This window comes from Phascolarctos cinereus, unplaced genomic scaffold (genome assembly GCF_003287225.1).
Source record: "Phascolarctos cinereus isolate Bilbo 61053 unplaced genomic scaffold, phaCin_HiC Scaffold_1;HRSCAF=81, whole genome shotgun sequence".
Taxonomy (NCBI): domain Eukaryota; kingdom Metazoa; phylum Chordata; class Mammalia; order Diprotodontia; family Phascolarctidae; genus Phascolarctos; species Phascolarctos cinereus.
The window spans coordinates 26,674,715-26,700,239 of record NW_027555514.1 but is presented as its reverse complement, the minus strand read 5'-3'; the positions used below and the strand labels follow the sequence as shown (position 1 = coordinate 26,700,239).

Here is a 25,525-nt window from a genome sequence, read left to right as displayed (position 1 = left end):
AATGAAACTTAAGGAGCTTACATTCTATCAGAGTAAACATCACACTTCAAAAGCTCCAGAGAAGGGAAATTCTTGTGTAAGAAATGATGCCTGAGGTGAGCCAGGAATTCTATGGGGCAGAGATAAGGAAACAGAACATGCCAAGAATGGGGCACAGCCTTCACCAAGGACAGGAGGTAGGAGATAGAATATTGTATATGAGAAAAAAGAGGCAGGCCAGCTTGATTGGAAAAGAATGCAGAAGGTAACTAATGGGAGATAAATCCAGAAAGGTAGGTTGTAGCCAAATTGTGAAAGGCTTTCAATGCTAAACAAGGGAGTTTATATTTTATCCTAAAGGCAATAGGTAGCCACTGAAGATTCTTGAGTAGGTAAGTGACATGGTCAAACATTCTTTAAGAACATGGTTGGAGGCTTCATTGGGAAGGAAGAGACTACAAGGAGGGAGATCATTTAGGTCATTTCAGTCATCCAGCCAGGGAGGCACAGATTAGTATGCTTTTCAAATTTACAGATGATACAAAGCCATCAGATGTAATTAACACACTGAATGGTCCAGTCAGGATCCCCAAAGATCTTGATATTATGGGTATGAGTAAAATAAGATGAAATGTAACAAATACACGATAAAGGAGGCAGGGCATTTAGAGAAGCATGCTGTCCAGAAGGAGGGATGTAATATTCCCTTTGTAATCTGCCCTGGTCAGACCATATTTGGAGCCCTAAGTTCAGGTCAGTTTAGATTGAACTCAGAGGAGTTGGAGAATGTCTAGAGGAGGGCAATGAAGGTGGTGAAGGGCCTTGAGATCCTGACATAACAAGAGAGGCTGAAGCAATTAGGAATGTTTAGCTTGGTTAAGAGGAGATTTTGAGGGGACATGAAAGATAACTCATAACATTTTGGGAGATGTGCTGCAGCCTTTATTTTGCCCACCATATATCTTTGCATTTTATCTAGGGATCATTAAAGGTCAATTCAGTGCTTTATGGGAACAGAGGTAGGGATTTCCCAGGTTAAAGATGTCTAGCACGTGAAGATGGGATTCTTGTAAATCCTTCCGTGGGTCTGCCTGCCATTTGGTGGTTCAGCCTGCAGGTTCATATTCCACCTCAGTTAGGGCACTATGAAAAGGATGGTTTCTAAAGTCTTGTAAAATTCCAAGTCAAAACCATTTACACTGGAACAGAATTTTGTTCCTGCATGGCTCTGTCACTGGACACCAGACATTTAGGGGGACTGACTGAGGGACATTCACTGATGGAAAATTTTGCCAATACGTGTTCAAGGGCATCGACCTCTAATGCCTCTTAGAGACAAAGAGCTAAGGAGACATTTTTACACGTGAAAAACCAAGTTAATTGAATACCAACCAAATCTCAACTTGTTTCCCATCTCCCTCCCCACCCCCTTAAAACTAGGCTTATAGCAAATGATGTAGTGAATAAAGTGCCACGCTTGGGGTCAGTCCAGATTCCAACACATATTGGCTGTATGACTGCAGGTTAACCACTGAACTTTTTTATACCTCTAGGCAAATAAAAGCCTGAGACTTATCCATGAGTTGATTGAGTTTCCAGTTTGCCCCAATGGAAGGAGTTTTCCCATGCAGTTTTCCCTACCTGAATCGACTTATAGAACCAGGGGAAACAAACCACCAAACACATTTATTCTAGTATAATACAAAGACCTGGCATTATTGGCTGAAAACCATATGTGAATGTCAGCCCTGATGGCGGGAATGTGGCTAGTCATACAGGAATCTTCTTAGCTAGATGGTGTCATAATGCATAGAATGCTGGGGCTGGAGTCAGGAAGACTCACCTCCCTGCCTCAGACACTTGCTAGCTGTGTGACACTGGGCAAGTCACTCAACATCTGTTTACCTCAGTTTCCTCATCTGTAAAATGGGGATCAATAAGAGTACTTACCTCCCAGGGTTGTTATGAGGATCAAATGAGATAATAATTGTAAAACACTTAACACAACTTAGCCTGGCACATCATAAGTGCTATATGAACATCTGTTGTTGTTGTTGTAATCTGTTTCTTATTTATCCAGTAAGTAACTGGGTACACTGACTTTGATCATGGAGGACCACAGTAGACCTACATTTTCTTCCTCTCCCCCATTCTATCTGTACCAAAAGCTGTCCTTCAGGAAACTTTCCCTACCAGTGCAGAGCATCACCTGTTCTGCAGTTTATCTGAGAGTTTCCTGGGTCACCTGGAGGTTAATCTGGCCATGATATCAGTGAGAAATCACAGCTTCAGAGTTGGAAGGGATCTCAGAGGCTATCTGCTTCAACTCCCTCATTTTACAGATGAGGAAACTGAGGCCCAAGGAAATTAAGTGACTTAATTAGGGTCACCCAGCCAGCATCTGTGAGAGGATAGAGATGAATCTAAGTTTTCCTCACTACAAGCTTGGTTCTCTGTGCATTAGATCACTGTGCCCCTATGTATGAATACAGGGTGGCCTAAATGTCTTAGTGCATCTTTAAGCTATTAATAGCTTAACCTATAAGGGATATTATAATACACAATATGCTATCATCATATATATAAACATAAACATATTTTATTTCAACACAACAGACTTTGCAATAGACGTCTAAGCCATCCCTGTCTACCCCCTGTCCCTAAAATAAATTCCCTGAAAGCAGTTTGTTTCCTGATGCTTAGCAGAAAGGAAGGATGCACATGTCTTTTAACATTGACAGCATGATACTAGCTCTGCTTGTCAACAATATAATATTAATGAACTCCTTGGATTTCTGGCTTTTTGGTGGAGGGAACCCCAAAAACCAGGAAAGAAATCACAAAAATAACGTCTTCAGCAAAGTGCAGAGGACAGTGGCTACAGGCACCACTTGAGTTGCAGCGCCTGCTCGTGGGCTCCGAACTGTCCCAGATTTGTGTGATTCCCGGAGGATTTCCCCCTTTCTGAGCATGAAGAAAATGGCCAATTATTTTTCTGTCTGAAAGATTCTGGGATGTGTCAGAGGATGACAGCTGAGAGAGAAGACACTTCTTCATTAAGAACAGCTATTAAACACGCTGAATATTAGTTCAGGCAGCATCAAGATGTGACAGCACAAGCCCAAGAGAAAGGACTGCAGATCGCAGTTTTTATTTTTTGGTCAGCCACACTGGATGCCCCTGTAGAAGAAAGGTTCCTCATTTGCTCCAATATTCCCCTTTAAAGCTGTAGCCTGGCTATTAAAAAAAATCCTCCCCTAGACAGTTTGCCCAGATTAATGGAGGTCTGTTTTTGTTTTTGTTCTTAAGATATTTGGAGAAGACCAGTGTAGAACTCTGGGTGTCCATCTCCTTCTTACTCTTCTATCTCTTTGTACACAGTCCATTTCTCTTTCTGGTTGTAAACATCCTTCAGAATGTCTTTTGTGTCAAAGCAAGTCATTGTTGGAAGTGTGTTTCAGCCTACTTAGGCCCATCATGTGTCTTTCCATTTTGTCTAGGGAGAGTTAGAAGAGAGCTGAACCACAGAGCACATAATTAGAGAAGACAGATTAAGCTAGTCAAAAGGGTTAATTGAAGATTGTAAACTCCAAGATTCCCTGGGACCCTGTCCCGTTTGCTCTTTCTGCCTCCCCAAAGCCTAGTATGGCGCTAAGGATGTAGCATTTTTTTTTTATTGAATTGGAATAAACATTTTAAAATCATTTAAGAAAATTTAAAAACTAAGGGAATAACCTTTCTGGGGAACTATGGTTCTTTATCCCCAATTCTAGCTTCTCAGGGGAATGAAGTCCTCCCAAAGTGAGAATGTGGCAGAGCCAGGGCTGATGACTCAATAGATGCTAATTGATGATGAGTTCCAAGCTGTGCCTATCACATTTAAAAAATTCAGGTTAAGGTACATGCCACTGCTAGAGAAAGCCCAATCACAGTTTAATCCCCTCATCCCTTTCATAATGGATTGAAACACTGAAGCCTTTTCCTGGAAGGCTCAAAAACATATTTTGTGTCGATAAGAAAGAAGCTTGGCTGGGGATCTCATTATTCTGTTCTTAATATACATGTGCACACATCATATGCCTCAGAGACTAATGGGGAACAGCAGCTTCCTCAGAAACTATTTGTCAACTGATGCCTCCAAAGGCTTTAAAAAGAAACAGAATTCATGGGTGTGATTTTACACTCATTCTTTTTTCCTTTTCCTTTCTATCTTTCCATTTCTGCTTCCCTGTCTCCCCCTCAACGCCCCCCCCAAAAAAAAGTCTAAGGAAAGTATTGTAAGGGAAATGATTAAAGTGAATGCACATTTTCTGGAGAGAATTCATCATGATGAAGGGTCTGAAGACTTATAGGACAACAGATTCAGACCTTACAGGTCATGTAGTCCAACACCCTCATTTGACCGGTGAAGAAATTGAGTCTCAGAATTTCAGATTTTATGTAATATTTAATAACAAATATACTTTTATTATACATACATATCTATTCGGTCTAGCATTTATATAGCTCCTACTGTGTGCCAGACACTGTGCTGACTGCTTTACAATGATTATCTCATTTGATCCTCACAACAACCCTGGGAGGTAGGTGTTATTATTTCCCCCCTTTTAGAAATGAGGAAACTGAAGCAAACAGAAGTTAAGTGATTTGCCCAGGGTCACAGGCTATTAAGTATCTGAGGCTGGATTTGTTTATAATAAACACACTTTTAATAATAAAGCCGTTGCTTATAACCTGTCTTTCTAACTGCCCCATCTATTGAGCAAAAAAAAAAAAGACCCTTTATCATAAACATGCATAGTCCAGGAAAAAAAATCCTACATCGTCCAACTGGAAATATGTCTCTGCACTTTAAGTTCATTACTTCCCTGGTAGGAGGCAAGCGCATGTTTCATCCTCAGTCACCTGGATTTGTGGTTTGTCATTGTATTGCTCAGAGTTCAAAGTCTTTCAGTGGTGTTTTCCCCTATAATGGTGTTGTCATTGTATAAATTGTCCCAGTGTGGCTCACTTTGCTCTGCATCATTTCGTAAAGGATTTCCCAGTGAAACTCTCCTTGTCACCATTTCCTATGGCCCAATAATATTCCATTTCATTCATATACCACATTTTGTTTAGCCATTCCCCAGTGGGAGGACACTCTCCCCGCCTTAGTTTCCAATTTTGGCTATGATGGAAAGAGCTGCTACAAATATGTTTGTACATGTGGGTGTTTTTGCTCTTCTTTCAGAATCACAGATATAAAGCTGATAGGGAGCTTGGAGACCATAGGATTATGGGAGCATAGATTAAAGGGCATCTAATCCAATTCCTTCATTTTACAGATGAGAAGCTGAGGCCCAGAGAGGCTCACTGACTTGCCCAAGATTATATAGGCAGGATTTGAACCCAGATCCTGACTCCCAGTCAAATGCACTTTCCATCATGCCATGTAGTCACCATCTTTGTGTGCCGATCTCTTCCCAACTTTTGCTCTGTTTTCTCTGGAATATTTCCTCTTTTCTTTGATCCCAAAACAAAATGAAAGCCTAAATCATGACTAAAACTGAGGAGCAGTAAAAGTGATAGTGATGATGATGATGATGATGATGAAGAGGAGGATGAAGAAGATGATGATAATAATAAGTGGCATTTACCAGTGCTTTAAAGTTTGTAAAACAGGGGCAGCTAGGTGGCGCAGTCGATAGGGCACTGGCCCTGGATTCAGGAGGACCTGAGTTCAAATCCGGCCTCAGACACATAACACTAGCTGTGTGACCCTGGGCAAGTCACTTAACCCCATTGCCTAACCAAAAAAACCCCAAAAAACAAACAAAAAAAAAGTTTGTAAAACACCTTACAGAGAGTATCTCATGTGAGCCTTGAAATGCCTCTGTGTGGGATATGGCACAAGTATTATTTTCCTGAATTTGCAGAGGAGGAAACAGACTTGGAGATTTGTGATTTGCCCATGATCATATAGCTAATACTTAATCAGAATCAGGATTTGAAACCAGTCTTTTCTGAAAACCAAGTACTTTCTGGTCCTTTGCTAAGGAACATATGGAGCTCTGGGACTATGTGTTGTGTCGGAGATTATTGGTGATTGAACCAGGAAGGGCTACCCCTCCCCACCTTGGTGGTGAGAAGAGCTAGCTACTGGCATGATAACTGGAAGTGAGATGTGGGCAGCAGCTGACTTAAAAGATTCTACTTTAATTTGAGGATCCCAAAGAACTACAGAGCAAAGAACAAAAGGAGAACTAAATGGACTGGAAATCTGATGAAAGCAGCATCACTCAAACATATAGATTTGTCTAGTTCTAGCCTAAACAAAATGAAGGATGACCAGGTACTTTTGGCTGAGGATATCTGTTCAATGAAATACATGAATGGGTTTGCCTAGGTAGGCTCTGCCAAAGGAAGAAGACTGCATGCTTTATGTCACCTAAGGAAGGTCTTAGGGAGTCAGAATGTCAGAGCCCCAAAGACTATGAGGGATGATGGGGGTGGGGTGGGGATGAAGCATTTGAACTGATACAGTAACTGGTAAAAGACATTCCACAGCAGCATCATTTGTTACAGTGCAGAAAGCAAGCAGTCCTGGAAACTTTTGACTTGTTTTATTTCTGCATGTAAAAATGCCAAGTTCAAAGATCTTCCTTTAATTAGGAGGAAAAATAGGAGAAAGAATTTTGAGGGTCATTATGAACATCTTAATGGGATTCAGGAAATATAATGCTGAACTCAGGAAATAACTGATGGAAAAAATATTGTCCCGTTTGAAGCCAGCTCTTAAGGCTTCTAATTTCATTCTGTGATTGGTTGTGCTAGGCATATAATAAGTTCTATTTTCCCTCTACTGTTTTCTGGCTCTTATGTGAATGTTCGAATTCTCAATCTTTATATAAATTTGATTAATTTGATGCTTTCAATCATGTTATTTTCTCACTTCTCATTGAATTTGGACAAGTAGTTGGTTAGTGTGAACACTAATGATGAGTAATAGAAGCATTCTAGCATTTAGAAGTTGGGACAGGCTTTAGAGATGATCTGGCCCAACGCCTTATTATGAAATTGTATTAGAATTTTTAAAAAGAGATTTAGTATAAATACTTTTACAAAGCAACAGAAGCCCACGTGTTTTGGAATAATTTTCATTTCAACAAGGGAAATTTAACTTACAAATTGTCTTAACTTTTCAGTCATTCCCTCCATCTCTGTCAGGATGTATTTTGTTCTTTCATCTCATTCCTTCTTTAGTTTTAAAAATCATGAACATAACATCATTAACAAACCCAAGCATTTCACTATATAGAAAAATTCAAGAAAATTGTATAAGAAACTTTGAATATCAGAGTTTGTTTTTTAAAAATCATATCTATATGTGTACATATATAATTTAATTATATATAATTTAATAAATTAATATATAATTTAATTTAATAAATAGTAACAAAATTGTTCCATTTCTGTTCTTCTCTGAGCATCTTTTTGTTTTCTTCCGTACTGTTAAAAAGGTTTTATTGACGTTCTCAAAGGAAACAACCCTGCATACTAATGTATCGCGCTCTGACCCTCCCTCCCCCGGGAGACCTCTCTTGTAACAAATACCTATGGTCCTGCAAAAACAAAATCAACATGTTGGCTACATCCAAGAACGATTTTATCTCATTTTGCATCGCATATACTCACAATTAGTCTATATCTTGTTCTCATGGTTGTTTTTTTTTTCCTTCTCTGAAGAATTTTATAAAGGTTTTCATGTATTTCATTGTATTCACCAATACTTGTCCATTGTAATTACATTACTGAATTCCATTTCATCAATGCAATTTATTTACCTATTCATTCTTCCATTGCTGAATATTTATATTGCTTCCAAATGGTGTGGTGTGTGGTGTGTGTTGTGTGTGTGTGTGTGTGTGTGTGTGTGTGGTGGTTTTTTTCCCCCCCAATTACAGAAAATGCTGCTGTGAAAATCTTTGGACAGAAAGCTCTCTCTGTCTCTCTGTCTCTGTCTCTATCTCTCTCTGTCTCTCTCTCTTTTTCTGTCTCTCCCACACACACTGGTCTTGATTTTGACAACATTTTTAGGTTATGTTTCTTTCAATTTTAATTATTAAGTAAAAGGATATACTTATTTTTGTAACTTTTCCCATATACTGCCAGATTGCTTTCCAAAAAGATTCTACACATTTGCAATTTCACCAGCAATGTATATATGTACATGTTTCTCCATACTCTTGTCAATACTGTTTCTTTTATAAATAACATTTTATTGATGTCTTCTATTTCTTACATTATCATAGTTATCTTTAGTATCCTTTCCCCTCCCCCTTCCAGAGAGTTATCCCATATGACAAATAGTATTTTTTAAAGAGAAAAAAATCAATATAACTGATTGATACATTGAAAAATATGAAAAAATGTTCAATGGTTAATACTTGTGGATCTCCCACCTCCATGAAGAGGTGAGTTGGGAGAGGCTTCTCATATATTTTCATTTGAGTCATGGTTGATTCCTATAATTTTGTTACATTTACTTTTGAAGTTTTGGTCTTTCTACTTACATTGTAATTATTATATATTCTGTTTTCTTGGCTCTACTGCCTTCACTCTACATCAGTTCATGTTGGTCTTCTATGCTTCTTTGTATTCATCATATATATCATTGCTTACAGCACAGTAATATTCTATTACCTTCATGTATCACAATTTGTTTAGCCATTTCCCAAAAGACGACATCTCTAGGTTGTACAATGGATAGAGCACTGGCCCTAGAGTCAGGAGGACCTGAGTTTGAATCTGGCCTCAGACACTTAACACTCAGTAGCTGTGTGACTCTGGGCAAGTCACTTAACCCTGATTGCCTCACCAAAAAAAAAAAAGATGACATCTATTTTATTTCTAATTCCTTGCAATAATAAAAAAATGCTGCTATAAATGTAAATATTTGCTATAAATAAAAATTATAAATGGAAAGACTTTCTTCTTATCAATAGCTTCCTTGGAGTATAAGCGATGGAGTCTCTGGTTCAAAGGGTATGAGCATCTTCCTCACCTCATTTGCATAATTCCAAATTGCTTTCCAAAAATGGTCATATCATTTCACAGCTTCACCAACAATATATCAGTGTTCCTATTGCTTTCCAACCCCTCTACCATTGATTATTGTTATTTTTTGGGTGATTGCTGCCAATTTGTAGGATGCAGGGTGAAACCTCAGGGTTGTTTTGATTTGTCTTTTTGTTATTATTAGTGACTTGGAATACTCTTTCATGTAGTTGCGAATACTTTGCAATTTTTTTGAGAACTGTTCATATCTTTTGACCATTTATCTGTTAGGGAATGGCTGTTCACTGTACACAAATATATATTAATTATATGTAATTACATACAATTTTACACATACATGTATGTGTATGCACATACATATAGTCAATTCTTAACTTTTGTAGGGGTAACATTGCTAGAAAATGGCACAAAAGTAAAAAACACAATTGTTGATACATTGAACCTATGAGAAATAGGGGGTTAGGTTCCCATAACCACCAAAAACTGTGATCTTTCACTAGAGATTGCTGAAAATATGCTTTTCTGCATATAATTCTTTATAACAAAACATTAATTCTGATAACATGTACTTTTCCTAACCTGGTAACCATGAAATAATTCATAAAATGCAGTATACAAAACAAAATTGGTAACACGCAAAACATTCTTCTTATGAGTATTTGCCTAGAATTCTGTGAACTTTTTATATTAACATCTCAATAAAAAACATTGATTTCAGACAATACTCACTTTTCATAACACATGAAATCTATGGTACCATAAATACTGTATAGCAAATAAAATTCTTAAAACCAAAACATTTTAAAACCTGAATCTTACTTTTTATCATGTCAGATGGTGGTGTGAGGGCATTGTACTATATACTATACTCCTGTAAACCTCTCTACCCTGGCTACCTTCTGAAAACCAAAGGAGAGGTTGCTGGGACTTTAGTAGATGCTGTTGGAAGATGCCAAGACTGGTGAGGTCTTGATATTTATTACCTCTGACACTCACTTCACAAATGGTAGATAACATTGGATATTGGGAAGGATGCACCATCTTAAAATAATCTGCTAGCAACATCTGCTTCTTGCACTATTTGAGATTCTTAAGGGTCTTGGAATATGAGAGGTGAGTTGATGTTTTTCTTTGAGGCTGCCATTGATGATAGAACCAGCAAACAATGAAAACATGCAAGGAATGCATAGGGAAGTCTTTACAATGGGAGGATGAACAAGACTAGTGAGGCTCTTAGTAGGATATTCCACAAACTTGTGTACCTTGTGCTTCTCATTGTTTTCTCTACTGTGCATAGCCATGAATGTGCATGGTTGCCAATGAAAAAATAAAAATGAGGTCACTAATAAAATCATGCAAATGTTTGAAGTCATGAAAATTAAATGTGCAAATATTGAGGATTGACTACATATGATCATTTTCTCTTGTAATTTTTTGATCGTATGATCTTTTATATTGAAGTTGATTATCCACTTAGAATATATTGTGAAGTGTAAGTGTGAGATGCTGGTGTAAGCCTAATTTCTGCCTGACTGCTTTGCAGTTTTCCCAGCAGTTTTTTTTTAATCAAAGAAATAGTTTTTTCCCCCCTAGGTATTTCATGTTTTCCATTTTATCAAACACTGGGTTGTTGAATTTCATTGTTTTTTTAATTCTCCTTTGTCTAGTCTATCCCATTGATCTAACTCTGTTTTTTAACCAATACCAGATGGCTTTGATGACTGTTGCTTTATAATATAGTTTGAAGTCTAAAGTGCTATTTCTCCTTCATTCCAACTTCTTTTCATCCTATCCCTTAATATTCTACATCTTTAGTTTTTCCAAATGAATTTTGTAATTCTTTTATCCAGTTCTATAAAAGTATTTCCTTGGTAATTTGACAGGTAAAATAGAAAAAGTGTAAATTAACTTTGGAAGTATTGTCATTTTTAACATTCCTTCAGCTAAGTGTATTCTTCAATTCTTTAAAGAGCACTTTGCAATTGAATCTATACAAGTCTTTTGTTAAAGTCTTCAATATTGTGTTTCAATAGATCCATCTCTACATGGTTTATGCATTTTGTAGTTATTTGGAATGGGATTTCCCTTCCTATTTTTGCTTCTTGGGTTTCGTTATTATTACATGTTGTTCAGTTGTTTCAGTCGTGTCTGGCTCTTAGTGATCCCATTTGAGTTTTCTTGGCAAAGATACTGGAGTGGTTTGCAATTTCCTTCTCCGGCTAGTTTTTCAGATGAGGAAACTGAAGCAAACAGAGGTCAAGTGATTGTGCAGGGTCACATAGCTAGTAAGTGTCTGAGGATAGATTTGAATTCAGACCTTCCTGACTCCAGGCCCAACACTCTTTCTACTGCACTACCTAGCTGCTTCAATTATTACATAGAAATGCTGTTGATTTCTGAGTGTTTATTTCACAAACTATAACTTTGTCAAAAGCATTCATTGTCCCAATTAGTATCTTTGCTGATTCCCTAGGATTTTTCAAGTATACCATCAAATCATCAACAAATAGGGTAGTCTTATTTCCTCTGAACCTGTCTTTATGCCTTTAATTTCCTTCTCTTATCTTCTTGCTGTTCCTAGCATTTCTAGAATTATATCAAATAGTAGTGGGGAGAGTAGGTATCCATTTAATTCCCACATTTATTAGAAAAGGTGCTAGTGTTTTCACATTGCATATAATGCTTTCTTTTGGCTTTAGATAAATGATTTTTATGTTATTTTTTAAAAGGACACCTCTATGCCTATACTTTGTAGGGTTTTTTTTTTAGCATAAAAGAGCAGCGCTGAGTTTAATTGCATTAATTATTTTTGCCAACTTGTTGGGTGTGAAGTAGTACTTCAGTGTTGTGTTATTTTGTATATATTTGCTTATTAATGAGGCTGACATTTTTCAAATAATTAACAATTTGGTAACTTTTTTTTTGGAAAAGCATTGATTTCTATCCTTTCACTATATGTTCATTTTGGAATAGGTGTTGCTCTTGTAAATTTTAAAATTGTTATTCATATTTTGGAAGGTAAGTTCTTAATGTACTATATTTACTATATTTTCCCTAGTTCATTTTATTATTATGTTGATCTTGTTGCATAGAATTTTTTATTTTCAGGTAATCAAGAATATTTATCTCACCCATAGTAATTCTATTTATTGAATAGAAAACAAGTCACTTCCCTTCCATAGCTCTGATAAATACATTGTTCCATTTTCTTCCTTTTTTATAGTTTAAAAAAAACATTAAAGTCTATCATGTAGCTGGAATTCAGTGAGACACATTTTGAGATGAGGGTATAATCCATTTTTTGCCAAACTGCTAAACACTTTCCCAAGATAGAGTTGTGAATAATGGACTCTTTTTTCATTTTATTTTTCTGAAGGTTTGTCAGAAATTAATGTTTTGTACATATTTGGTTGGGACTCTGGTATCTTTATGATGGATCTGTTTCATACTCCAGTACCAGCTAGTTGTAATGATTATCACTATGTAACATGTTTCAAAGTCTGGGAGATGCAAGCTGTTCTTCACTTTTCAGCATAACTCTTGCTGTATTCTCACCTATTTGTTTCTCCACATAAATTCAATGCCAATTTTCTTGATGTCTATAAAGAAAGACCTTAGCATTTTGATTGGTATTTAACTAAACATACAGATCAATGTTAGGAATGTGGTGACTTTTATTCTATTGATAAGCACACCCCCAGCAACACTGAGTCTCCTTCCAAGTATTTGTCTTCCTTAATTCCAATTATTATCAATTACTTGTCTTTACATAGTTGTGTGTATTTCTAGTTAGACCCATCGGCAGACATTTGATGATTTTTGTTATTATAAATGGATTTTCAATGCTGTTTTCTAGGTCTATTGCTAGTAAATACTAATGTAAATGATTTCTTTGGGTTAATTTTATAATCAATACCCTTCCGGAACTCATTTACTGTCTCCATCGAATATTTGCTTTGGATTTCTTAGGTGTATCTTATGTCATCTAGGTGTAAGGACATTTTGACCTTTTGGTTTCTGATGCTAATCCTGTCTTATTGCAATTGTTAAAATTTCTGAAACTATATTAAATACCTTCCCCTTTAAGGTCAATACTTACAAGATCCATTCTTTTCATGAAATTGACATGTAATTCCAGTTTCCTCCGGATGCAGATCACAACTACTCTACAGCTTGATGGATGTTCTTTGGAAGCAATGATGACTGGGAAATTCATCATGTGCATGAGCCACTCTGAAGTTAGCAAGGGTGGTGCTCAGCCACAAAGAAGAGCCTGTCCTGGTCTCTCTGACCAGGGTCTCACTGCTTTGTAAGACCTGCCAGGGCTTGTGTAATGTGGGCACAGCCTTTAGGAACCCAGGGTCACTTGCACTCCACAATGATGCCTAGAGGATGTGATCCAGAGGAAGACATCAGTGGAGGTCTCATGGTCTTCTTAACTCAAAATCACTTGGCCACTGACACAGTCCTTCTTTGTATTCCTTCTAACCCACACAGTGCTAATCTCTTTCAGAAATTGCATTGATCCCTTCCTCTCCTTTTCCATTGCTATTACCTTATTCTAGTTCTGATGGCCACCATGGAATCATCAACGAGAAGGCACCTTAAAGGTCGCCATCTAAGTTTCTGCTATTATCTATCTGTTCTTTCTGTGGTCACTCTATTTGTCCTCCAATTCAGACTAAAAAAATAATCTTTGCCAATTAGTATTGCTTTGTAATTAGGGCAGCTAGGTGGCATAGTGGATAGAGTACTGGGCTGGGAATCAGGAAAACTCATCTTCATGAGTTCAAATCTAGAACTCAGACACTTACTAGCTGTGTGGCTCTGGGCAAGTTACTTAACCCTGTTGCCTCAGTTTCAGAAGGAAATGGCAAACCATTCTAGTGTCTTTGCCAAGAAAATCCCAAAGAAGGGTTGGAAACAACTAAATAACAACAATTGCTATGTAATTAATATTGTTGTTATGTTTTTCTATGCTTCTCTGTATTTATACCATTTGTAGTTTCTTATAGCACAGTCATATTCCATTGCATTTATGAACCACAATTTATTTAGCCATTCCACAGTCTATGAGCATATACTTTATTTCTAGTTCTTTGCTATCACACACAAAAAATGCTGTTATAAATATTTTGTTGTATATGGGGACTTCTTACCAATAATCTTCCTGAGGTATATACCTAGTAGTGAAAATTGATTTTATTTAAAACATGGTTGTCTTTTCTCCATCCCACTGCAAACACAAGCCTAACTTGTAATAAAACAAAACTGATCATCACATTGACCATCTGTCAGTGTGCATGCCTCATTACATACCTGAAGTCCACCACCTCTCTACCAAGGAAAGGATATCCAGAGTTTTCCCACTATACTCTGCTACCTCACCTGTAATAGCTTACATTCAACCTGAACCAAACATATTTGTCTACAGCTAGCACTTAACAAATTATTTGCTGATAATGCATACAGGTATCATAAAAGCAGAAGGTCTAGCTTTTTAGTCAAATAAAGCATTTGCAATAGCTAGGGACCTTAGCATCCACAGGTGAATAGTTTGCTTTCCCATAAAAAAAATTCATATAGAAAGTAGGCTAATAAATGATGTTAAGGCTCCCATTCCTAACAGGATTTACCAGTGTTAAAGCGTGTTGTCCAAGTTCATACTACATGTGATATTTTGGTATCTTTGCTGGATTGTGACAGATTCATATTAGACAGATGGCACTGAACACAGCTTTATCCCCCCCTGGAGAAAAGAGGGGACTTTTGCCAAGGCTTCATAACATGAACCTGCTCCTATTTCCTAAAGGGCAAAAATGATTCACTTTTTTCTTGGATTAAGAACAAGTTTCAGATAGGCACTGACATGGTTTATTTGCCAGAATGCAGACATTTAATACTGTATGTGATTTTTGGAAGGGAGGCTTTTCATCAGTCAAGGTTACTACTGTGCTCAAGTGGGAGTGAGGGTGTAGCAGAACAATGTGACATTAGCCATAGCTGTTCTTAATATTCTCTAGATCTTCTCACCAAGGAATTAAAAGAATTTCAAAGGTAGTTTGCTCATGCATTTTCACTAGAATCGTAGCACATGAGAGCTAAGTGGATCATAAAGTCCAACCTACTCATGAGGGCATGGGGGCCCATGAAGGCAAAATGCCTTGTCAAAGCTATGCAATAGTTTAATAGCAAGGCAAAGGCTTGCCTCCAGACTCCCTGACCCATATTGCAGCTGCCTCCATACTAGAAGGATCATAGTTAGAGCTAGAAGGGAACCAATATAAAAAGTAGGATGGGAGATCAGGAAGGAGATAGATGTCAGTGCTAAGTGAACTGTCAAGAAAGATCTTACAGAGATTGGACTTGGCTGCAAGGTCGGAAGGCTCTGGTTAGCCAGAGAAAAGAAAAACAATGGGTTTGGATTTATTTTTCATTTTCAGAGCTAATCATTGGTTTCTTCCACTAAGATATTAAAGAAATCATTAAAAACTGAACTGTCAAAAAGAGAAAATATGTTGAATCCTGGCTTAGACACTTAAAACCTGTGTGACCTTAGACAAATCAATTCACCTTGCCTGGCCTTAGTTTCTGTAATTGAAAAATTACCTAAGAGAGGCAGTATGGTATCATGAATAGATACTGGACTTGGGAGTTGGGAAAACCTGGGTTCATATCCCACCTCTATCATTTATTAACTGTATGACCTCGGGTAAGTCACTTAACCACCATTGTATTATTGCCTCGGTTTTCCTATCTGTAAAATAAAAGGGTTTGGTTAGATGGCCTCTAAGGTTCTTTCTGGCTCCAAATCTACGATCCAATGATTCTATGATTCTGTGACCTTGCTTGGTTCTGTGGGTGTAAAGACATTTATCATAGAACCCTACCTGATGGGGAAAAGATGGAATTTGTCATGAGGCTCTGGATCTCAAGCATGGCCCTACTTGATGTTCTCAGGATTTCATTGGTTGGAATCCTGTTGAAATTCCTGTGGCACAAGGTGATTGCAGCAGAAGGGTGACATGGATGTTGAGAAAGAAGGGAGACAGAAAGCTACCATGAACAGAGACAGATCACAAATGAAGTCATATAGAATAAAGCTCTCAAACGTGCTCCTGGAAAAGTAGGCTGAGCCCTATGGTAAAGGGCTTTAAAAGGTTAAATAGAAAATTTTATATTTTATACTTGAAAAAATAGGACTTTTTGAGCAGAGGAGTGATATGGTCATATCTTGTTTTAGTAATATGGCTGTAGGGATGATAGGATGGGGAAGAGAGAGATTTGAGGCTAGGAGACAAATTTTAATGGCCCAGGTGAGAGTGATGAGATTCTGACCTAGGGTGGTTATGATTTAGATGGCTGAACAAATTCACATCGCTACCAGCAATGTATAGTGAGTTGGCCTTCCCTCAGACTCGCCCACACTTCCTTCACCCATCATTTGTTACCTTTGCCAGTTTCCAGCTTGGTCTCTGAATCCCAGTTCATGAAGCATCCAAAAGCTGGCACCAGGAACACAAGATTTCATTTTTTTCTGTTGTGGCAAATCCACTGTGGACCAGGTGGAGAAGCTAAGTGGAAAAGGCAAGAAGGATCACAGGTATGGTATAAGCAAAGAGTTTCTAAATCACCCAGAGACCAACTAGATGGCCATGAAGAAATTCTGCCAAGGGTTTTTATTCAGCTAAAATCAATTCATTCACTTTATCTGTTTTGAACGTCCTGGAGAAGCTGCTGAAGATGTCACAAATGGTTAGAGCTGCCTGGGAATCGTAAAGGTGTCAATTGACCATATTTTTAGGCGCAGGAATGTTACATGGACACACCATGGATTTGCCAGTGAGGTTTTTTTTTTCTTTTTAAACACAACAAATGGACTCAGAAATCTACAAGGGAATAAAAATATCATGAGAGCAAAGCTGAGTTAAAGCAGGGCAACTCAGAATCAATATTTTGCTTTTAAACTCTTAAGGGGAGACCCAGGAGGGCTGCACTCATTTTGTCCTCCTTACTTATTATCCTCAGAGGATAAGCTCAAAAGTGACAAGACCATTCCATACTCACAGTAAAGATATTCCTCCCTAACAATCCACTTGTTAGAGTTCTTAGTTTTTGTTTCTGAAAGTGTAGCTTTCGAATATCTTTGGCAGCAGAATGAGTGAGAACAAAACTCATTTTTTTGACCATCACAAGTGGGATTCTGATCCAAATTTTGGCTGGAATGTCTTAAGAAGGCTGAGTCAGGAGCCAAATGGATGGGCCCATTGGGCAGCCTCCCTTGGGTGCAGTACACCTAAGCAGGAAAGGGAGGCGATCTTGCTAACCTGGCTCATTAGCTAGGCTCTCTGATCAAAGTCAGAATTCCCTTCTCTGAAGCCAACAAGTTGCTGTCCTCATTAATCAGTAGATCAAAGAATAGATTCTTTGATAAAAATGGACAACATTTCTATCCACTCATGGCTTCCCATCTTAAGTGGTGGGTTGGGATTTTCTGTAAGAGGAGATCAGGGGCTTGGTCGGGAATTTAATTCTAGGTAACTTTCTTTGTGATCTGTCTCTAAAAGTTCTGAGGTTCAAAACCCAAACCTGTGACAGGTCAGACCTGGGTGATGACATTCTCTGGAAGTTGAAGACCTAGATCTGGGTTTCTGAGATGTATCACTGATATCCCAACACTTTTTGCTCCTCAGCTCCCAGTCCATACCTTAGTCATGGCATGTGTTTTAAAAATTTTTGGGGAAGGGAGTTGCCCCCCCCACCATGGTAAAGGCAAGGAGAGATTACTAAAAGAGTCCAACAGCCTTCTTTTATCAAGGGAAAGTCAGATAAAAAGACGGAGCCCAAGGGTATTAATGGAATGCATTTCATCTTTTAATTAATTAATTAATTAAAGTTTGCAACATTCACTTTTATAAAATTTTGAGTTCCAATTTTTTTCTTTCTCCCTCCCTCCCCTCCCCTTTCCCCAAGACAGCAAGCAATCTGATATAGGCTATACATGTACAATCTTATTAAACGTATTTCCACATTAGTCATATTGTGATATAAGCATCAGGACAATGGGGAAAAATCACAAGAAAAAAAGTGAAAATGGTCTGCTTTGATATGCATTCAGATTCCATAATTCTTTATTCGAATGTGGACAGCATTTTCCATCATGAGTCTTTTAGAATTATCTTAGATCATTGTATTGCTGAAAAGAGACATGTCTATCAAAGTTGATCACTGCACAACGTTGCTGTTACTGTGTACAATGTTCTTCTGGTTCTGCTCAATTCACTCAGCATCAGTTCCTGTAAGTCTTTCCAGGTTTTTCTGAAATCTGTCTTAGAGCAACAGTTCTTAACCTTTTCTATGTCCTGGATCCCTCTTGCAGTCTGGTGAAGTCTATGGACCTTTTCTCAGTGTTTTTAAAGGTACAAAAAAAAAATAGGATAACAAAAGAAACCAATTGTATTGAAATATAATTTTTTTTTAGAGAAATGAGGTCTTTATCAGAGACTTGCTTAAATTTTTTTTTTCACAGTTACTATTGCTACTGGAATGCATGTTTTACCCCTTATGTACACCAATTAGAATGTCAGCTCCTTGACGTCAAAGATGCTGGTATTCTTTAATGTCTATATAATGTATTTATTATGAATTTTGCTTTGAAGATTATTCAGTATTTGCAGCCTAAGATTCTTGTTCTCTTTCCATTTCTGATGGAGGTGGAAAGATCAAAATCTTACATTCATGCTTATACTTTCTTGAACTTGATCATTCATTCCCTTTTTCCATTCATTGGTATCATAGTTAGATTGAGCAACTCTTTGGTTCTTTTTTTTTTTTAAGGTAATTGGGGTTAAGTGACTTGCCCAGGGTCACACAGCTAGTAAGTGTTAAGTGTTTGGTCTGAGGCCGGATTTGAACTCAGGTCCTCCTGACTTCAGGGCCGGTGCTGTATCCACTGCGCCACCTACCCGCTCCAACTCGTTGGTTCTTACAGCTTAAAGTTGCACAACTTCTTGTCACTGAGTGATTGGCTGCTTCCGCTGCTTGGTTTTCATTTTCCTGTTACTTAGCTGCCCAAATTTCTCAGCTTAACTGGATTATTGAGGAGCATTTACTTTTATTTCAGATCATGCAAATCCAGCCTAAATTCATAGACTTTTTTTGGATTTTTTATAAACACATTTCTCTTTCTCTCGTGACTCTCATAACTCTGCTACTAGGATTTTAGGTACACTTATTTGGATGTCCAAAAGGTATTACCTGATGAGGATGCTGGATGTCTTTTTATCTTGTTGATGACAGTAATAGTAGCAACAATTGATGTTTCCATAGAGCTTTAGGGTTAGATACATTTCCTCATTTCAGGCTTATAATAATACAGATATTAACACCCCCCCTTTTACAGATTAGGAAACTGAGGCTAAGAGAAGTTAAGTGACTTGTTCAGGGTCAAATAGCTAGGAAGTGTCAGAAGCAGGATTCAAACCCAGGTGCTCTTGAATCCAAGCATAACACCATTCATTATGCCGCAATGCCTCTGAGAACAACTCTATATTTCTGTTTCACGTATCTTTTGTGTTTCCTTTATTCTTCAGTATGGGCTACTGTGTAAACTAGCCCAGATATTTGGAGGCAATCTTCTTACTTTAGGAAATGTTTGTCCAGCAGAGAGGGCATTTGGGTGAGAATTAAGATCGTGTTTCTCAAAGATTCCTGGCAGGTCAGTGATTTTTCTGGGAGAGATTGGGCAGAATAACAACATCTTGGTGCAGTGACCCCTTCAAATAACCATCTCCCTCATCTCCCTCTCAGGGATGGGGTATTGTGGCAAGGATTAGTTACAGTTTGGCAGCTTGGACCTGGACGTGCGGGGTATCTAGTCCCAAAGGGCTGCAGTTGATCTCAATGCCAATCCCTGAGGAACAGCGAAAGGATGTGGGAGAACAATGAATAGTTCCCTCCATCTGTATATAGGCTAAGGGATAGTTTCTGTGTTCCTTCATACCTTTTCTCCAGAAGGTTTTTCTTCCTAGTCTATCACTTAGGTGAAATAGCAAAATGCATCGATTTTTGCATGGAAAGAGAGAAGGATTTTTGCTAATCGATCCCCTCTTTAATTTATATGGTTTTAATATATCAATTAAATGCTTTTGCTATTAAAAAAAAGGATTAATAAGGAACTGTAAAGGTGCAGGATGATCTTCCTTCCACTGCAAAGATTAGTGTCATCATCCTATAACATTCTCCTCCTCTTGTCCCTTTGAAAACATGGAAGTATATGACTAGTGAATGCAGAGTACACAGAAGTGCCAATCAAAAGAGTCGATCAGAGTATTATTCTGTTTCTTTCTTCTTGCTCAGTCAGAGTGAGAACAAAACCTCCTAGGCTCTTTCTTTTCCATGTTGTCCTATTTCCTAAGTCTGATGAACGTCTTTCTGATTTTTCCTCTATCATCCATCTCCAATCTCCCTGCAATATGTCTCACACCCCTTCCCAATGTGATATAAATCTTTCATTCTCTATTATGCAGGTTTTACATGGGTCTCATTCCTTGGCATTCAGTTCTTCATGCAGAATCACTTATCATAACCCTTTCCTCTTCTTAGCTCTTGAAATCACGGACTTCCTCACAATATCTTTTTTCCCACCATCTCTTAGCAGAAAGTTTTACTTCCCCCTTCCTCTTTTTGTGAAGTTTCCAGGTATCTTCCTCCCGCCACAATAGGTCCCTCTCCAGCAATATCTCCTAAGTCCTGCAGAAACCCTACTGTTTGAGATAGAACAATAGGATCTCCTCCACAAAGCTTCCACATTGACAAAGGTATTAATAATACAAAGTCAAATTGGCTGAGGAGTCCTCCCTCCCCTAATGGTTGTGAGTTCCCAGCTCCCTTTGCGACTTGGGTCTGAAAAATCTCCAAATGAACCACACTGTCCATTTCTAGGGTGGCCCAAAGATTCTCTACCTGATCCAGCCACTTCTGAGGTCTTTATTCTCCCTCCCATTGCAAAGACTCTTGGGTGTTTCCTTGCAGCCTGTTAGCATGCAATGAGCTTACCTAGTTGAGGTGGTTTTGTTTGCTGAGTTGTTTGGGTCTGCAGGCCTATTGCCTCTGGGAACCAAGGTCAACAAGAATTTACTGGATCAGCACTTCCTCTCTCTGGCAGCTTTGTGCTTCTTTAATTAATTAATCTTTCCCCCACCCCCACCCCCAGTTTCTGCTCTCAGCCTTTCCCACTCTCCAAGTCCTTTGCTCTGGATCAGGCGCCTGATACTCCTCAAGCTATGACTTGCTTTGGGCTCCCCATGCTCATTCCTCAGCCTCCTTCAGTCATTTATGGTAGCAACAATTCCATCATTTGTGTAGAGTCCAAAGGAGTCCAAAGTCCAGGATGTACCCGGAGCAAGTTAAGTTGAGATAGTGAGTATGTCTGTTTGAGATAGGGAGCAGATGTAAGGGGAGGGGGGCAGCCAAATGGAAAAGGCAGCCTGCCCCCAAGAAGAGCTGAGGATGGGGCTGACAGTTTCCCCTCATACCCTTGGAGAGCCATGGAATAAGGCCCTGGCATGGCACTTCTCTCTCTCTCTCTCTCTCTCTGTAGGAATTGGTGGCCATCCCGTGTTCCACCCCCCCCCCAATATGTTAGTGCCCTGATCGAAAGCTCTGTTTGTCCTAAGCTAGTTAGACATCTGCATCCATCCCAGAAAAGACACAGGGGGGAGACTAACACATTTGGGGGCCCTCACACAGAATTCAATTTGGCAACAATTTATTAAGTGGCTACAGTGTATGAGGTATTCTATTAGGTCTGGAACTGCAAATATGAAAGAAGACACAGATCATGTCCTCAAGAAACTTACAATCTAGGTGGGTGTTGCAGTGGTAGAGGGGAAGCTGGGACACACAGACACACACACAGACACACACACACAGACACACACACACACACACACACACACACACACACACACACACACACACACACCCCTTATCATCATATTTGCCATAAGAATGCCCTGGGCTTAAGAAATCAATTTCTTGGCCTCATTCTAATTTAAGCTCAGGACAAAAGTCTTGTTTGAAATTTGGCATAAACAGATTTGGACACTCAAAGTCACATCTTACCTGTTCATGCTGGTTCTTTCTGGGTGGAAAATGGAATCAATGACGTCAGCCCCAGAGGGAAATGGACATACCAGTCACTGGACTGGGCATCTGTCCTCTAGCATTCAGCCTTTATGCTTGATGGGAAGGAAGAATTTAGAACTGATCATGAGCTTATGGAGCTTACAGGCCACCTAGTCCACTTTCCAAAATTTGCAGATGGGAAAACTGAGGATTCTGGAGGTTAAAGTGATTTGCCCAAGGCCACAGATTAAGTAACAGAGCCTGAGTTTGAACATGAGGGCGCTGACTCCACATATGGTTTTCTTTCCTCCTGAAATACACCAGGGAAAAGGCAGCCCCAAATTCTGAAGTGCCAGCTCTGTTCCTTATGACACGTTTCCTAATCTGTAAATTTGGAAGGCTGGACTAGATGATGTCCTCCCTGCTCTAAATCCCATGCTCTGATTCATTTTGACGAGCTTCAGTATCCAGTACTCCCATGCCTGGACACACATAGCCAGAGTGGCTTACTTATCGCTCTTCATATATAACGCCCCATGCCCCTCCCTCTGTGTCTCTGCATAAGCTGTTCCTCATGCCTACAATGCCCTTATCCTCATTTCATCCACTTAGGTTCTCCAGCTTCCTTCAAAGCTCAGGTCCAGGATCATGTCCTGCAGGAGGCCTTGCCTGATCCTTCAGCTGTGTCTCCTCCACCCTCGCCTTCTCCAAATTAACTTGTATTTGTTTCATGTATATTTTGTATTTCCTCATATGCATATATGTTGTTCCCCCCAAAGAGGGGGAGCTCCTTGGTGGTAGGGACCGTTTTCTTTTTATTTCTTGTCATTGTATTCTCCAAGCCTAGCACTGGGCTCCACACCTGACAGAAGCTTCATAAATGCTTGAGGTAGTCCGGTGATGCAGTGGATGGAGCACTGGGCTGGGAGTCAGCATAAGCAGGCCTACAGTGCCGGGGGGCTGGTGTGTCCTTGGGAATGTATGTGGAAAAGAAACCAAAGCCTTAGTACTCTGTTCTTTTGGCACATCTGTGAAAAACATGCCAATTAAAATCTAAGCATTTCTATTTAGAGGGAAACCCCCAAAGGGCAGGGTTCTCCATTCCTTTGAAAATCTCTCTGACCTAAGCTGTTTCTACCTAAAATTTATAGGATTCAAGAACAAAGACAAAATTCTATAGTTGAGATATTCAATGAGGGTAGGTGGCACAGTGAATAGAGCACTGGGCCTGGAGTCAGGAAGACTCATCTTCCTGAGTTCAGATCTGGCCTCAGACACTTACTAGCTGTGTTACCTTGGGCAAGTTACATAACCCTGCTTGCCTCAGTTTCCCCATCTGTAAATGAGCTGGAGAAGGAAACAACAAACCGCTCCAGTATCTTTGTCAAGAAAGCCCCAAATGAGGTCACAAAGAGTCAGATGCACCTGAACAACAAAGTTGAGGTTAAATTTTTTGATTTGTTTAAAGAAAACAAGAGTAACTTAAGTATGGTGCAAACCTGGAGAATCATTTCCCTAAAACCATTCATCCCCCTTTAACCCTTGTCTCTAGGGATTCTCTTTTTAACCTAATCAAAGGCAAACTTGAGATTGGTTTCTTTTAATTGAATTAATCAAAAGACAAAGCTGTTCTTAGTCTGATCATTATCCTAATTTCAGGGAAGAGTCCTTTTTGAGGTGATCAAGCTTTTCCCTTTGAAACTAGTTAAGTCTTCAGTGAGAATAAGGAATTATAGGTACTCAAACACCATTTCTTCAAAACTGATACTTAAAGAAAATGTGATAAGGTTTCTCATTCAGATTAGATGAACGACTTCAGATCAAGTTACTGTCCAAATATTATTTTCAATATTTTATAATATTTCAAATATTCAAAAATATTTTAATATTTAATTTTTTGATTTTTTTCTAAAGAGGAGCTGGAGGGGGTTGACTCCTTCCACAGGCACATAGTTATTTTGAAAGGATGGGTGGGACATGAATGGGCATGAAGGGCATTCCAGATTGTGAACAATTGGCTCATAGAATTCTCTGGGGACAGTAATGGCTAGTTTAGGGCTGGGGAACCTGCAGCCTTGAGGTCTTCTAGGTCCTTGGGTATGGCCTTTTGACTGAGTCCAAGTTTACAGAACAAATCCTTTTGTTAAAGGGATTTGTTCTGTGAAGTTTGGATTCAGTCAAAGCTACTAGTTGGATGAAGCAGATGTTTAACAGTGGAGAACAGTTGGATATAAAGTTAGATAGATCTATAGAACTGGAATGGACCTTAGGTATAATCTAGGTCTATTTAGTGTGTGTGTGTGTGTGTGTGTGTGTGTGTGTGTGTGTGTGTGTGTGTGTGTGTGTGTTTATTCAGTCAGGCTGCAACAGATTAACCCATAGGATGTGAGTTTCTTGAGGCCAGAACTGTTTTGCTTTTACCTTTGAATTGTCTCATCTGGCACATCTGGTACATAGGTCTGGCTCATTGTTTAGGTTAGAAGGTCTTGATGGTCTTCCCCTCCTAGACTGATATATTTGCCATGGTAAACTAGGCCATCTATTGGATCAATTCTTTTTTTTTTTGGCCAGGCAATGGGGTTAAGTGACTTGCCCAGGGTCACACAGCTAGTTAAGTGTTATGTGTCTGAGGCCAGATTTGAACGCAGGTCCTTCTGAATCCAGGGCCAGTGCTCTATCCACTGCACCACCTAGCTGCCCCATATTGTCTCAATTCTTACCTGGCCCTTAGTCATTAAATGGGTGTTGCCTCAAACCAAGACCAGGGACAGACTTTAATTTAGAAAGGCCAAGGTCACCCACTGCATCCTGGAGCACTGCCAGATTCTTTGACTTTTGTCTTGCCACTGGACTTTGATGACTCTGAAGGAGAGTGAGCTCTGCCTCACTAAAATCCAATTCATGCACAAATCACTCTGGTGATGTCATTGGTCCTTTTCCGAGAATGAAGGCTGAACAACAACAACAACATAGTAGGCACTTGACTACTTGCTGAATACTTGAATACTGATTCAAATTGAATTTAATTGTAGACATAAGTAACTCAGACAACAAACATTTATTAAACTTTTACTATGTGTCAGGGATAGTGTTAAGCAGTGGGGATACAAAAATGAAAGCAAAAGTCTATAGGAGCTTACATTCTAGTGGGGGAGACAAAATGTATCCCTACAAGCACATACATGCTATGTACAAAATGAATACATGGTAGTTTGGGGAAGAAGGGCAATTATAGCTAGGAGTCAGGGAATCAGGGAAGGCTTAATGTAGCAAGTATTGCTTGACCTGAGTCTTGAAGGGAATTAGGGATTTTAATTGTGGGGGTGAGAAGAGAATGCATTCCAGGAATGGGGATAAGTCA

At 38.9% G+C, this 25,525-nt stretch overlaps 1 long non-coding RNA gene across 1 annotated transcript in view; it reads right to left on the bottom strand.

Annotated features, from left to right (window-relative positions):
• Positions 1 to 16,251: 16,251 nt before the first annotated feature.
• Positions 16,252 to 25,525, bottom strand: part of LOC144457508 (uncharacterized) — a 63,048-nt gene continuing 53,774 nt past the window's right edge. Inside the window, exon 3 of the long non-coding RNA XR_013486861.1 lies at positions 16,252 to 16,610. This is a non-coding gene — a long non-coding RNA (uncharacterized LOC144457508). The remainder of the gene's footprint in view (positions 16,611 to 25,525) is intronic.